This window comes from Pongo pygmaeus, chromosome 17 (genome assembly GCF_028885625.2).
Source record: "Pongo pygmaeus isolate AG05252 chromosome 17, NHGRI_mPonPyg2-v2.0_pri, whole genome shotgun sequence".
Lineage (NCBI taxonomy): Eukaryota > Metazoa > Chordata > Mammalia > Primates > Hominidae > Pongo > Pongo pygmaeus.
This window is the reverse complement of record NC_072390.2, coordinates 3,219,305-3,234,895: the sequence shown is the minus strand read 5'-3', so window position 1 is coordinate 3,234,895 and position 15,591 is coordinate 3,219,305.

Genomic DNA, 15,591 nt, shown 5'->3' with positions numbered 1-15,591 from the left:
AGAATGGAATGCAATGGAATGGAATACGGAATGTAATGGAAAGGAATGTGGAAAGCAATATAGTGGAATGCAATGTTAAATTGAATGGAATGGATTGTGGAATGGAAAGGAATGGAATGTGGAATGGAATGGAATGGAACGTAAAAGAGAATGTGGCATGGTATTTGGAATGGAATGGAATGGAATGTGGAATGGAATGTAATGGATTGTGAAATAGAATGGAATGGAACGGAATGTGGAATGGAATGTAAAGGATTGTGGAATAGAATGGAATGGAATGGAATGAGAATTGGATTGTGGAATGGAATGTGGAATGGAATGGAATGGAATGTGGAATGGAACAGAATGGAATGTGAAATGGAATGTAACGTGTAATGAAATGGAATTCAATGTGGATTGGATTGGAATGGAATGTGTAATTGAATGGAGTGGAATGGAATGGAAAGTGAATTGGAATTTGGAATGGAATGTGAAATGGAATACGGAATGGAACGTGGAATGGAAAGTGGAATGAATTGTGGAAAGGAATGTGGAATGGAACGGAATGGAATGTGGAATGGAATGTGGAATGGAGTGTGGAATGGAAAGTGGAATGGAATGGCATGGAAAGTGTAATTGAAACTGGAATTGAATGTGGAGTGGAATGTTGAATGCAGTGTGGAATGCAATGTGGAATGGAAAGGAATGGAGTGGGGGGAAAAATGACGAATGGAACGGAATGGAATTTGGAATAGAATGTAGAATGGAACGTGAAATGGAGTGGAATTGAATGTAGAATTGAACGTGCAAGGGAAAGTAATGAGACATTGAATTGAAAGTGGAATGGAACGTGGAATGGAATAGAATGCAACATGAAATGGAATGTGGAATTTAATGTGTAAAGGAATGGAATGGAATGTAGAATGGAATGGAATAGGGAATGGAAAGGAAAGGAATATGAATTGGAATGTGGAATGGGATGCAAAATGGAAACAGGAATTGAATGTGGAATGGAATGGATGTAACGTGGAATGAAATGGAATGGAAGGAGGAATGGAAGGTGGAATGGAACGTGGACAGCAACGTGGAATGGAAGGTGTAATGCAATGAAATGCAATGTGGAATGGAGAGGAAGGCAACGTCTAACCAAATGTGGAAAGGAAAGGAATGGAATATTTAATGGAATGAGGAACAGAATGTGGAATGGAATTTAATGGAATGTGGAATGGAATGGAATGGAGCGTGGAATTGAATGGAATGGAACGGAATGTGAAATGGAATGTGGAACGCAACGCGGAACGGCATGAAATGGGATGTAGAAAGGAATAGAATGGAATGTGGAATGGAATGGAATGGAACATGGAATGGAAGGTGGAATGGAACGTGGAATGGAGTGTGGAATGGAATGTGGAATGGAAAGGAAGGCAATGTGGAACGGAATGTGAAATGTAATTTAAAACAATATTCAAAGGAATATGGAAGAGAATGTGGAAGGGAAAGAGGAAAGGAACGCAATAGAATGTGGAATTGAATGTGAAATAGAAAGTGGAAAGGAAGGGAATGGAAAGTGAAATGGAATGTGGAATGGAACGTGGAATGGAAAGTGGAATGGAAAGGAAGGGAACGTGGAATGGAATGTGGAATGGAATGGAAAGGAATGTGGAATGGAATGTAGAATGGAATATGGAATGGAATGGAATGGAATGGAATGTGAAATGGAACGTGGAATGGAATGTGAAATGGAACGTGGAATGGAATGTGGAATGGAATGAACTGGAGAAAGGAATGGAATGGAATGGAACTTGGAATTTAATGGAATGAAAATTGAAATGGAAAGTGGAATGGAATGGAATAGAATGTGGAAAGGAATGGAATGGAATGTGGAAAGGAATGGAATGGAATGTTGAATGGAACGAAATGTAATGTGGAAAAGAATGTTAAATGGAATGTGGAATGGAAAGGAATGCAATGTGGAATGGAATGGAATGGAATGGAATGTGGAATGGAATGGAATGGAAAGTGGAACGGAATGTGGAATGAAACATGTAATGGAAAATGCAAAGGAACATGGAATGGGACGTGGAATGGATTGAGTAATGGAATGGAATGGAATGTTAAATGGAAGGGAAAGGAATGCGGAATGGAATGTGGAATAGAACGTGGAATGTAATGTGGAATGGAATGGAATGGAACATGGAATGGAAAGAAATGGAATGTAATACGGAAAGTAATAGAATGGAATGTGAAATGTAATGTAATGGAATTTGGAATGCAATGGAAATGAATGTGGAATTGAATGGAATTGAATGCGGAATGGAATGGATGGAATGTGGAATGGAATTATATGAAATAGAATTTGAACTGGAATTTAGTGGAATGGAAGGGAATGTGGAACGGTATGCAATGGAATGGAATGTGGAACGGAATGTGGAATGTAATGGAAAGAAATGTGGAATGGAATATGGAATGGATTATTGAATGTTATGTGGAATGGAATGGAATGGAATGTGGAATGGAATGCAATGGAATGTGGAATGTACTAGAATTGAATAGAATGTGGAATGAAATGGAAAGGAATGAAACAGAAAGTGGATTGGAATGGAATGGAATGTGAACGGAACGGAATGTGAAATGGAATGGAATGTGTAATGGAGTGTGGAATTGAAATGAATGGAATGTGGAATGGAATGCTCAATGGAATGTGGAATGGAATATGTTGGAATGTGGATTGGAATGTGGAAAGGAACGTTGAATGGAAAGGAATGGAATGTGGAATGGAATGTAGAATGGAAAGTGGAATAGAATGGAATGGAATTTGGAATGGAATGTGGAATGGAATGTGGAAAGGAACGTGGAATGAAAGGTGAAATGGAATGGAATCGAATGTGGAATCGAATGCGGAATGGAATGGAATGGAATGTGCAATTCAATTTGGAATGGAATGGAAAGGAATGTGGAATGGAATGGAACGTGGAATGGAATGTGGAATGCAACAGAATGGAATGGGAATGAAATGTGGAATGCAATGAATTGCAATTTGGAATGGAATGTGGAATGGAATGGAATGCAATGAGGAATGGAATGTGCAACGGAATGCGGAATGGAACGTGGAATGGAAGATGGAATGCAATGGAATGGAATGTGGACTGGAATGTGGAATGGAATGGAATGTGGAATGGAATGTAATGTTTAAATGGAATGGAATGGAACGTGGAATGGAATGTGTACCGGAATGGAACACTATGTTGAATGGAATGTGGAATGGAATGTGGAATTGAATGGAATTGAATGTGGAATGGAATGGAATGTGCAATGGAAAGGAATGTTTAAATGGAATGGAATGGAATGCGGAATGGAATGTGTACTGGAATGGAGCACTATGTGGAATGGAATGAGGAATGGAATGGAATGGAATGGAATGTTTAACGGAATGTTCAATGGAATGTGGAATGGAATGTGGAATGGAATGTTCAGTGGAATGTGGAATGGAATGTTTAATGGAATGTTCAATGGAATGTGGAAAGAAATGTGGAAAGGAATGTGGAATGGAATGTGCAATGGAATGTGGAATGGAATGTGGAATGGAACGGAATGGATTGCAGAATGGAATATGGAATGGAAAGTGGAATGGAAAGTGGAAAGGATCGTGGAATGGAACGTGGAATGGAATATGGAATGGAATGGAATGGAATGTGGAATGGAACATGGAATGGAACGTGGAATGGAATGGAATGGAACGATTAATGGAATGTGAAATGGAATGGAACGGGATGTGTAAGGGCATGGAATGGAGTGTGCAATGCAAAGGAATGAAATGAAGAATGGAACATGGAATAGAACGTGGAATGCAACGTGGAATGCAATGTGAAATGGAATGGAATTTAATGTGAAATAGAATGGTATGAAATGTGGAAAGGAATGAAATGGATTGGAATGTGGAATGGAATGGAATGGAATGGAATGGAATGGAATGTGGAATGGAATGGAATGGACTCTAACGGAATGCAGAATTGAATGGAATAGAATGTGTAATGGAATGGAATGGAATGGAACGTGGAATGGAATGTGGAATGCAATGTTGAATAGAAAGTGGAATGGAATGGATTGGAAAGTGTAATAGAATGGAACGGATTGGAATGTGGAATGCAATGTGGAATGGAATGTGGAATTGAATGGAATGGAATGTGGAATGGAAAGGAGTGTGCAATGGAATGGAATGTTTAAATGGAATGGAATGGAATGTGGAAAGGAATGTGTACTGAAATGGATCACTATGTGGAATGGAACGGAATGGAATGTTTAAAGGAATGTTCAATGGAATGTGGAATGGAATGTTGAATTGAATGTGCAATGGAATGTGGAATGGAACGTTGAATGGAACGGAATGGATTGCGGAATGGAATATGGAATGGAAAGTGGAATGGATAGTGGAATGTAACGTGGAATGTAACGTGGAATGGAACGTGGAATGGAACGTGGAATGGAATATGGAATGGAATGGAATGTGAAATGGAACGTGGAATGGAACGTGGAATGGAATGGAATCGAACGATTAATGAAATGTGCAATTGAATGGCATGGGATGTGTAATGGCATGGAATGGAGTGTGCAATGCAGAGGAATGAAATGAAGAATGGAACATGGAAAAGAACGTGGAATGCAACGTGGAATGCAGTGTGAAATGGAATGGAATTTAATGTGAAATACAATGGTATGGAATGTGTAATGGAAAGGAATGGATTGGAATGTGGAATGGAATGGAATGGAATGGAATGGAATGTGGAATGGAATGGAATGGAATGGAATGGAATGTGGAATGGAATGGAATGGACTCTAATGGAATGCGGAATTGAATGGAATAGAATGTGGAATGGAATGGAATGGAATGGAACGTGGAATGGAATGTGGAATGCAATGTGGAATGGAAAGTGGAATGGAATGGAATGGAAAGTGAAATAGAATGGAAAGGAATGGAATGTGGAATGTAATGTGGAATGGAATGTGGAATTGAATGGAATGGAATGTGGAATGGAATGGAATGTGGAATGAAATGGAATGGAATGTGGAATGGAATGGATCAGAATGTGAAATGAAATGGAATGGAATGGAATGGAATGGAAAGTGAAATAGAATATGGAATGGAAAGTGGAATTGAATGTGGAAAGGAACGTGGAATTGAATGTGGAATTGAATCGAATGGATTGTGAAATGGAATGTGCAATGGAATGGTATGGAATGTGGAATGGAATGTGGAATTCAATGTGGAATGGAAAGGAAAGAAACATGAAATGGAATGTGAAATGGAACGTGGAAAGGAACGTGGAATAGAATGGGGAATTGAATGGAATAGATTGTGAAATGTAATGTGCAATGGAATGGTATGGAATATGGAATGGAAGTTGGAATGCAATGTGGAATGGAATGGAATGGAATGTGGAATGGAATGTGGAATGGAACGTGGAATGGAACGTGGAATGGAATGGATTGGAATTTGGAATGGAATGTGGGATGGAAAGGAATGGAATGTGGAAAGGAATGTGGAATGCAGTGTGAAATGGAATGGAATGCGGAATGCAATGTGGAATGGAATGGAATGGAATGTTTAAATGGAATGTATGGAATGTGGAATGGAATACGGTCTGGAATGCAATGCAATGTGGAATGGAATGTGGAATGTATTGGAATGGAACGTGCAATGGAACGTGGAATGTAACATGGAATGAAATGTGGAATAGAATAAATAGAATAAAAATGGAATAGAATGGAATCTGTAATGGAAGGGAATCTAATGTGGAAAGGAATGTGCAATGGAATGGAATGGAAAGGAATGGAATGTGTAAGGCAATGGAGTGGAATGTGGAGTGGAAAGAAATGGAACATGGGATGGAACGCGGAATGAAACAAGGAATGTAATGTGGAATCGAACGTGTAACGGAAAGTAGAATGCAATGGAATGGAATGTGGAATGGAAGGGAATGGAACGTGGAATGCAACGTGGAATTGAAAGTGGAATGTAAAGTGGAGTGGAACTTGGAATGGAATGTGGAATGGAATTGAATGGAATGTGGAATTGAATGGAATGGAATGTCAAATGGAATGGAATGGAATGTAGTGTAATTTGGAATGGAATGGAATGGAATGCGAAATATAATGGAATGGAAAGTGGAATGGAATGTAGTGTAATTTGGAATGGAATGGAATGGAATGCGAAATATAATGGAATGGAAAGTGGAATGGAATGGAATGGAATGTGGAATAGAAAGGAATGGAATGGAAGATGGAATGGAATGTCGAATTGAATGTGGAATCGAATGGAAAGTAATGTGGAATGGAATGGAATGGAACGTAGGATGGTTTGGAATGGAAAGAGGAATGGAATGTGGAAAGGAAGGTGGAATGGAGTGGAATGGAACTTGGAATGGAACGTGGAATGGAGTGGAATGGAACTTGGAATGGAACGTGGAATGGAATGCAATGGAATGTGAAATGGAAACTGGAATTGAACGTGGAACGGAAGGGAAAGGAAGGTTGAATGGAATGTGGAATGGAATGTGGAAAGGAGTGTTCCATTCCAAATTCCATTCCATTCCATTCCATATTCCATTCCATTCCATTCCGCATTCCATTCAATTCCATTCCGCATTCCATTCAATTCCATTCCACATTCCATTCCATTACATTCCACATTCCATTCCGTTCCATTCCATTCCACATTCCATTCCATTCCATTCCACGTTCCTTTCCATTCCATTCCACGTTCCTTTCCACATTCCATTCTATTGCATTCCAGATTCCATTCCATTCCCTTCCACATTCCCTTCTATGCCATTCTACATTCCATTCCACATTCCTTTCCACATTACTTTCCACGTTCCATTCCACGTTCCATTCCAACTTCCATTCCACATTCCATTCCATGTTCCATTCCATTCCATTCCACGTTCCATTAGACATTCAATTCCATTCCATTCCACTTTCCATTCCACGTTCCATTCCATTTCATTCCACATTCCAGTCCACATTCCATTATATTCCATTCCACATTCCAATACAAATTCCATTCTGCATTCCATTCCACCTTCCATTAGACATTCTATTCCACGTTCCATTCCACATTTCATTCCATTCCATTTCATATACCATTCCACGATCCATTCCTTTCCATTCCACATTCAATTCCACGTTCCATTCCATTCCATTCCACACTCCTTTCCATTCCATTTCAAATTCCACTCCGTTCCATTTCCCATTCCATTCCATTCCATTGCATTCCACATTCCATTCTATTCCATTCCACAATACTTTCAATTCCATTTCATTCCATTCCATATTGCATTCCACTTTCAATTCCACATTATATTACATTCCTTTTCACAATCCATTCCATTCCACTCCATTCCAAAGTCCATTCCAATGCATTCCACATTCCATTCCTTTCCTTTTCACATTCCATTCCATTCCATTCGATTCCACAAACCACTCCATTGCATTCCACATTCCATTCCAAATTCCATTCCATATTCCATTGCATTCCATTCCACATTCCATTCCATTCCATTCAATTGCATTCCACATTCCCTTCCATTTCAATCCATTCCGCATTCTTTTCCATTCCATTCCACGTTCCATTCCATTCAATTCTATATTCCATTCCCCATTCCACTAAATTCCATTCCTCATTCCATACCATTCCACTCCTCCTTCCATTCCATTCCATTCCACATTCCATTCCATTCCGTTCCACATTCCATTCCAATTCTTTCCATTGCATGCCACATTCCATTCTACTCCATTCAATTTCATATTCCATTCCATTCCATTCCACATTCCATTCCATTCCATTCCAAATTCCATTCCATTCCATTCCACATTCCATTCCACATTCCATTCCATTCCATTTCATATTCCATTCCATTCGATTCCATTCGACATTCCATTCCGTTCCACGTTGCAATGCATTCCTTTCCACATTCCATTCCCTTCCATTGCACTTTCCATTCCATTCCACATTCCATTCCATTCCATTCCACATTCCATTCCATTCCATTCCGCATTCCTTTCCACAATCCATTCCATTCCTTTCCATATTCCATTCCATTCCACATTCCTTTCCACATTCCTTTCCATTCCATTCCACATTGCATACCATTCCACCCCACATTCCATTCTATTCCATTCTATTCCACTCCACATTGCATTCCATTCCATTCCATTCCATTTCACCTTGCATTCCATTCGATTCCATTCCACATTCCATTCCATTCCACATTGCAATCCATTCCATTCCACATTCCATTCCCTTCCATTCCACATTCCATTCCATTCCATATTCCTTTCCATTACATTCTACATTCCACTCCGTTCTATTCCATGTTCCATTCCTAATTCCATTACACATTCCGTTCCATTCCATTCCACTTCCATTCCATTCCATTCCATTCCGTTCCACGTTCCATTCCACTTACCATTCTATTCTTTTCCACATTCCACTCCATATTCCATTCCGTTTAATTCCTCATATCAATCCATTCCATTCTCTTCCATTCCACATTCCATTCAATTCCATTCCACATTCTATTCAATTCCATTCCATTCCATTCCACTTTACATTCCGCATCCCACTTCACATTCCATTGCATTCCATTCCACATTCCTTTGCACATTCCATTCCATTTCATTCCACATTCCATTCTGCGTTCCATTCCATTCCATTCCACATTCAATTAAACATTATATTCCATCCCATTCCACATTCCATTCCATCCCATTCCACATTCCATTCAACTTTCCATTACATTGCATTCCACATTCCATTCCCATTGCTTTCCATTCCATTCCACATTCCATTCAAAGCCTTGCAAATTCCATTCCGCATTGCATTGGTTACCATTCCACATTCCATTTCATTGCATTCCACATTCCATTCCTTTCCTTTCCACATTCAATTCCACTTTCAATTTCTTCCCATTCCTCATTCCATTCCACATTCCATTGCATTTCATTGCACATTCCATTCCACATTCCATTCCATTCCATTCCAGATTCCCTTCCATTCCATTCCACATTCCTTTCAATTCCATTCCACATTCCATTCCACATTCCATTCCATTCCATTCCATTCCACATTCCATAACATTCTGTATTCTATTCTATTTCATTCCATTCCACATTCAATTCACATCCACGTTCCATTACACAATCCATTCTATTCCATTCCACATTCCAGACCATTTCACATTCCATTCCATTCCATTCCACGTTACATTCAATTCCATTCCACATGCCATTCAATTCCATTTCAAGTTTCATTCCATTCCATTCCATTCCACATTCCATTCCACATTCTATTCCATTCCATTCCATTCCATTCAATTCCACATTTCATTGCACATTCCATTCCATTCCATTCAGCATTCCATTGCACGTTCCATTCCACGTTCCATTCCATTCTATTCAACATTCCGGTCCATTCCACTCCACTTTCCATTCCATTCCATTCCATTCCACTTCACTTTAGATTCCACATTCCTTTCCATTCCATTCCACATTCCATTCCATTCCATACCGCATTGCATGTCAATCCATTCCACATTCCATTCCACATTCCATCCCATTCCATTCTATTCCATATTCCATTCCACTTCATTCCACTTCCAATTCCATCACATTCCACATCCTGTTCCATTCCATTCCGTGTTCGGTTCTACTCCGTTCCAATTTCCATTCCATTCCATTTCCCATTCCATCCCATTCCATTCCACATTCCATTCCATTGCATTCCACGTTACATTGAACATTCCATTGCATTCCATTCCACATTCCATTCCACATTCCATTCCACTTTCCATTCCATTCCATTCCATTCCTTTCCATTCCCTTCCATTCCATATTCCATTACTCTACATTCTATTCCAGTTTCCATTCCATTGCCTTGCAATCCGCATTCCATTCCGTTCCTTTCCATTCCACGTTTCATTCCACATTCCATTCCACATTCCATTCCATTCCATTCCACATTCCATTCCATTCGACATTCCATACCATTCCATTGCATTCCACATTCCATTCCATTCCATTTCATATACCATTCCACATTCCATTCCATTCCATTCCACATTCCGTTCCATTCCAGCATTGCTTTCCACATTCTATTCCATTCCATTCCATTCCTCTCCACATTCCATTCCATTGCATTCCACCTTCCGTTCCATTGCATTCCTCATTCCATTCCATTCCACATTTCATTCCAGATTTCATTCGCCTTTCCATTCCATATTTCATTCCATTCTATTCCATTCCACATTTCATTTCACATTCCGTTCCATTCCATTCCTTTCAATTCTATTCCGTTCCACATTGCATTCCATTACACTTTCCATTCCATTCTATTCCTCATTCCATTCCATTCCACTCCTTTCCATTCTATTCCACATTACATTCCACATTCCAGTCCATTCCATTCCATTCCATTCCACGTTCCATTCCGCATTCCATTCCACATTCCATTCCATTCCATTCCATTCCACTCTCCATTCCACATTCCTTTCTGCTCCATTCCATTCCATTGCATTCCACATTCCATTTAAGTCCTTTCCATTCGACATTCCATTTCTTCCATTCCGCATTCCATTCCATTCCATTCCACATTCCATTCCGCATTCCATTCTGTTCCATTCCACTTTCCATTCCATTCCTTTCCATGTTCCATTCCACCTTCCATTCCATTCCATTCCACATTCAATTCCATTCCACTTTTCATTCCATACCATTCCACATTCCGTTCCTTTCCACATTCCATTCTATTTCCATTTAACAGTCCATTCTATTTCCATTTCACGTTCCGTTCCATTTCACTTTCCATTCCTTTCCATTCCACGATCTATTTCATTCCACTTTATACTCCATTCCATTCCATTCCATTCCACATTCCATTCCACGTTCCATTCGACTGCATTCCACTTTCCATACTCTTCCATTTCACGTTCCATTCCATTTCATTCCTCGTTCCATTCCATTCCATTACACGTTCCAGTCCATTCCACGTTCCATTCCATTCCATTCCACGATCCATTCCACGTTCCTTTCCACGTTCCGTTCCACGATCTGTTCCATTTTCCATTCCATTCCATTAAACGTTCCATTCCACATTGCATTCCACATTCCTTTCCATTCTACTCCATATTCCATTCCACGTTCCATTCCATTCCATTCCTCGTTCCATTCCACGTTCCATATCACTTTCGATTCCACATTCCATTCCATTCCACTTTGCATTCCACATTCCGTTCCATTCCATTCCATTCCATATTCCATTCCATTCCATTCCGTTCCACATTCCATTCTATCCTACATTCCATTCCACATTCCATTACACCTCCCTTTCCATATTCCATTCCATTCCATTCCAAATTCAATTTTACGTTACATTCCATTGTATTCCTCATTTGATTCTACATTCCGTTCGATTCCATTTCATTCCACATTCCATTCCACATTCCATTCCATTCCACGTTCCTTTCCACATTCCATTCCATTCCATTCCACATTCCATTCCACTCCATTCCACATTCCATTCCATTCCATTGCACATTCCATTACATTCAATATTCCATTTGATTCCGCATTGAATTCCACTCCATTCCACATTCCATTCCATTCCATTCCACTTTCCATTCCATTCCATTCCACATTCCATTCCATTTCACTTTCCTTTCCATTCTATTCCTATCCATTCCATTCCATTCCACGTTCCTTTCCATTTCATTCCACCCTCCTTTGCATTCCATTCTACGTTCTAATCCATTCCATTCCACATTCCATTACATTCCATTCCACATTCCAATCCATTCCTTTCCTCATTCCATTCCACGTTACATTCCATTACATTCCTCATTCCATTCCACTTTCCATTCCATTCCATTCCACATTCAATTCCACATTCCATTCCAATCCATTGAATTCCACATTTTATTCCACATTCCTTTCCATTCCATTCCACATTCCTTTCCATTCCATTCCACTTTCCATTCCATTCCATTCCACTTTCCATTCCACATCATTCCGCTTTCCATTCTTCATTCTGTTCCTTTCCATTCCAGATACCACTCCATTCGATTCTGCATTCAATTCCATTCCATTCCATATTCCAGAGAATTCCAATCCATTCCATTTTCCATTTCACTCCATTCCACATTCTATTCTATTTCGCTGCACATCCCATTCCAGATTCCTTTCCATTCCATTACACATTCCATTCGATTCCATTCCAAATTCCGTTCCACTTTCCATTCCACGTTCCATTCCACATTCCATTCCACGTCCCATTCCACGTTCCATTCCATTCCATTCCACATTGCTTTCCTCAATCCATTTAATATCATTCCACATTCCATTCCACATTTCCTTCCATGCCATTCTACATTCCATTCCATTCCACTTTCCTTTCCATTCCATTCCAATCCATTCCATTCCATTCCACATTCCTTTCCATTTCATTACACCCTCCTTTCCATTCCATTCCACGTTCCAATCCATTCCATTCCACATTCCATTCCATTCCATTCCACATTCCATTCCGAATTGCATTCCATGCCATTCCACATTCCGTTGCATTCCATTCAACTCTCCACTCCATTCAATCCAACATTCAATTCCACATTCCAGTCACTTGCATTCCAAATTCTATTCCATTCCATTCCACATTCTCTTGCACATTCCTTTCCATTCCATTCCACATTCCGTTCCATTACATTGCACATTGCGTTCCGTTCTATTCCTCGTTCCATTCAACATTCCATTCCACATTCAATTCCATTCCATTCCACGTTCCCTTGGATTCCATTCCACGTTCAATTCCAATCCATTGCAATACACTTTCCATTCCTTTCCATTTCATTCCATTCCACGTACCATTCCATTCCATTCCACATTCCATTCCACATTCCGTTCTATTCCATTCCACGTTCCATTCAATTCCATTCCACATTCTGTTCCATTCTATTCCACGTTCCATTCCATTCCATTCCACATTCCATTCCACATTCCATTCAATTCCTTTCCAATGTGCAATGCATTCCACAGTTCATTCCACATTCCATTCCGTTCCATTCGACATTCCATTCCATTCTATTCCATAGTCCATTCCGCGATCCATTTCGTTCCATTCCACATTCCATTCCACGTTCCTTTCCACATTCGATTCCACATTCCGTTCCATTCCACTTTCCATTCCACTTTGCATTCCACATTCCGTTCCATTCCATTCCATTCCACATTCCATTCCATTCCATTCCACATTGCATTCCATCCAACATTCTATTCCACAATCCATTCAACATCCCATTCATCATTCCATTCCATTCCATTTCACATTCAATTCTATATTGCATTCCATTGCATTCCTCATTTGATTCTACATTCTGTTCCATTCCATTTCATTCCGCATTCCATTCCACATTCCATTCCATTCCAATCCACGTTCCCTTCCACGTTCCATTCCATTCCATTCCACATTCCATTACATTGCTTTCCACTTTCCGTTTCATTACATTCCACGTTCCATTCCACGTTCCATTCCATCTTCCATTCCTGTTTTTCCTATCCACATTCCATTCCATTCCATTACACATTCCATTCTACGATTCATTCCATTCCATTCCACATTCCATTCCATTCCACATTCCATTCCACATTGCATTCCATTCCATTTCACATTCCATTCCATTACATGGCATTATATTCCATTCCATTCCATTCCGCATTCCATTCCACGTTCCATTCAATGTTCTATTCCACATTCCATTCTACATTCCGTTCCATTCCAAATTCCATTCCATTCAATTCCACATTCCATTCTACTTTCCGTTCCTTTCCTTTCCACATTCCATTCAACATTCCTCTCCACTTTTCATTCCACATTCCATTCCATTCTATTCCGAATTCCAATCTTTATTCCATTCTATTCCATTGCACATTCCATTATACTTTCCAATGCATTCCATTCCACATTCCATTCCTTTCGATTGCATTCCAAATTCCATTCCATTCCATTACATTCCGTTTCAAAATCCATTCCACGCTCCTTTCCGTTTCATTCCACTTTCCATTCCACGTTCCATTCCACGTTCCTTTCCACATTCTGTACCTCATTACTTACAATTTCATTCCATTGCATTCCTCATTGCTTTCCACATTTCATTAAATTCCATTCAATTCCACATCCCATTCCATTCCATTCCACATTCCATTCCACATTCCATTCCACATTCCATTGCAAATTCCATTGCACATTCCATTCCACATTGCTTGCCATTCCATTCCATTCCAGATTCCATTACATTCCATTCCATTGTACTTTCCATTCCATTCCATTCCATTCCACGTCCCATTCTACATTTAATTCCTTGCCATTCCTCGTTCCACTCCATTCCATTGCACATTCCATTCCATTCCATTCCATTCCAGTACAAATTCCAGTCCATTCCATTCAATTCCACATTCCATTCCACTTTCCATTCCAGATGCCGTTCCATTCCATTCCACATTCCATTCTATTCCATTTCATTGCATTCCACATTCCATTCCATTCCATTCCATATCACATTCCATTGCATTCCGTTCTATTCCACGTGCCATTCCACATTGCATTCCATGCCATTCCACATTCCATTCCTTTCCATGGCACATTCCATTCCATTCCATTCCATTCCAGTCTACATTCCATTCCATTCCATTCCATTCCAGTCTACATTCCATTCCATTCCATTCAACATTACATTCCGTTTCATTCCACATTCCATTCCATTCCTTTCCACTTTCAACTCCATTCCATTCCCTATTCCAAAACACTCCATTCAATTTCAATCTATCACCTTACTTTCCATTCCACTTTCCATTCCATTCCATTGCACATTGCATTCCCTTCCATTCCAATTTATTCCATTCCACTTTCTATTCCATATTCCATTCCGTTCCATTTCATTCCAGTACACATTCCATTCCATTCCATTCCATTCCACTTTCCATTCCATTAAATTCCAAATTCCATTCCATTGCATTCCACATTCCATTCCATATTCCATTCCATTCCATTCTCTTCCACATTCCATTCCATATTCCATTCCATTCCATTGCATACCAGTCCACATTCCATTCCATTCCAGTACATTCCACTTTCCATTCCATTAAATTCCACATTCCTTTCCATTCCATTCCACATTCCATTCCATTCCATTCCATTCTATATTTCCTTCCATTCCATTACACGTTCCATTCAATTCCATCCCATGTTCTATTGCATGACATTCCACATTTTATTCCACATTCCATTCCTTTTCATTCCACATTCCATACCATTCCAGTCCACATTCCATTCCATTCCATTCCATTCCACTTTCTATTCCATTAAATTCCAAATTCCATTCCATTCCATTCCACATTCCTTTCCATATTAGATTCCATTACATTCTCTTCCACATTCCATTCCATATTCCATTCCATTCCATTGCATACCAGTCCACATTCCATTCCATTCCATTCCAGTACATTCCACTTTCCATTCCATTAAATTCCACATTCCTTTCCATTCCATTCCACATTCCATTCCATATTCCA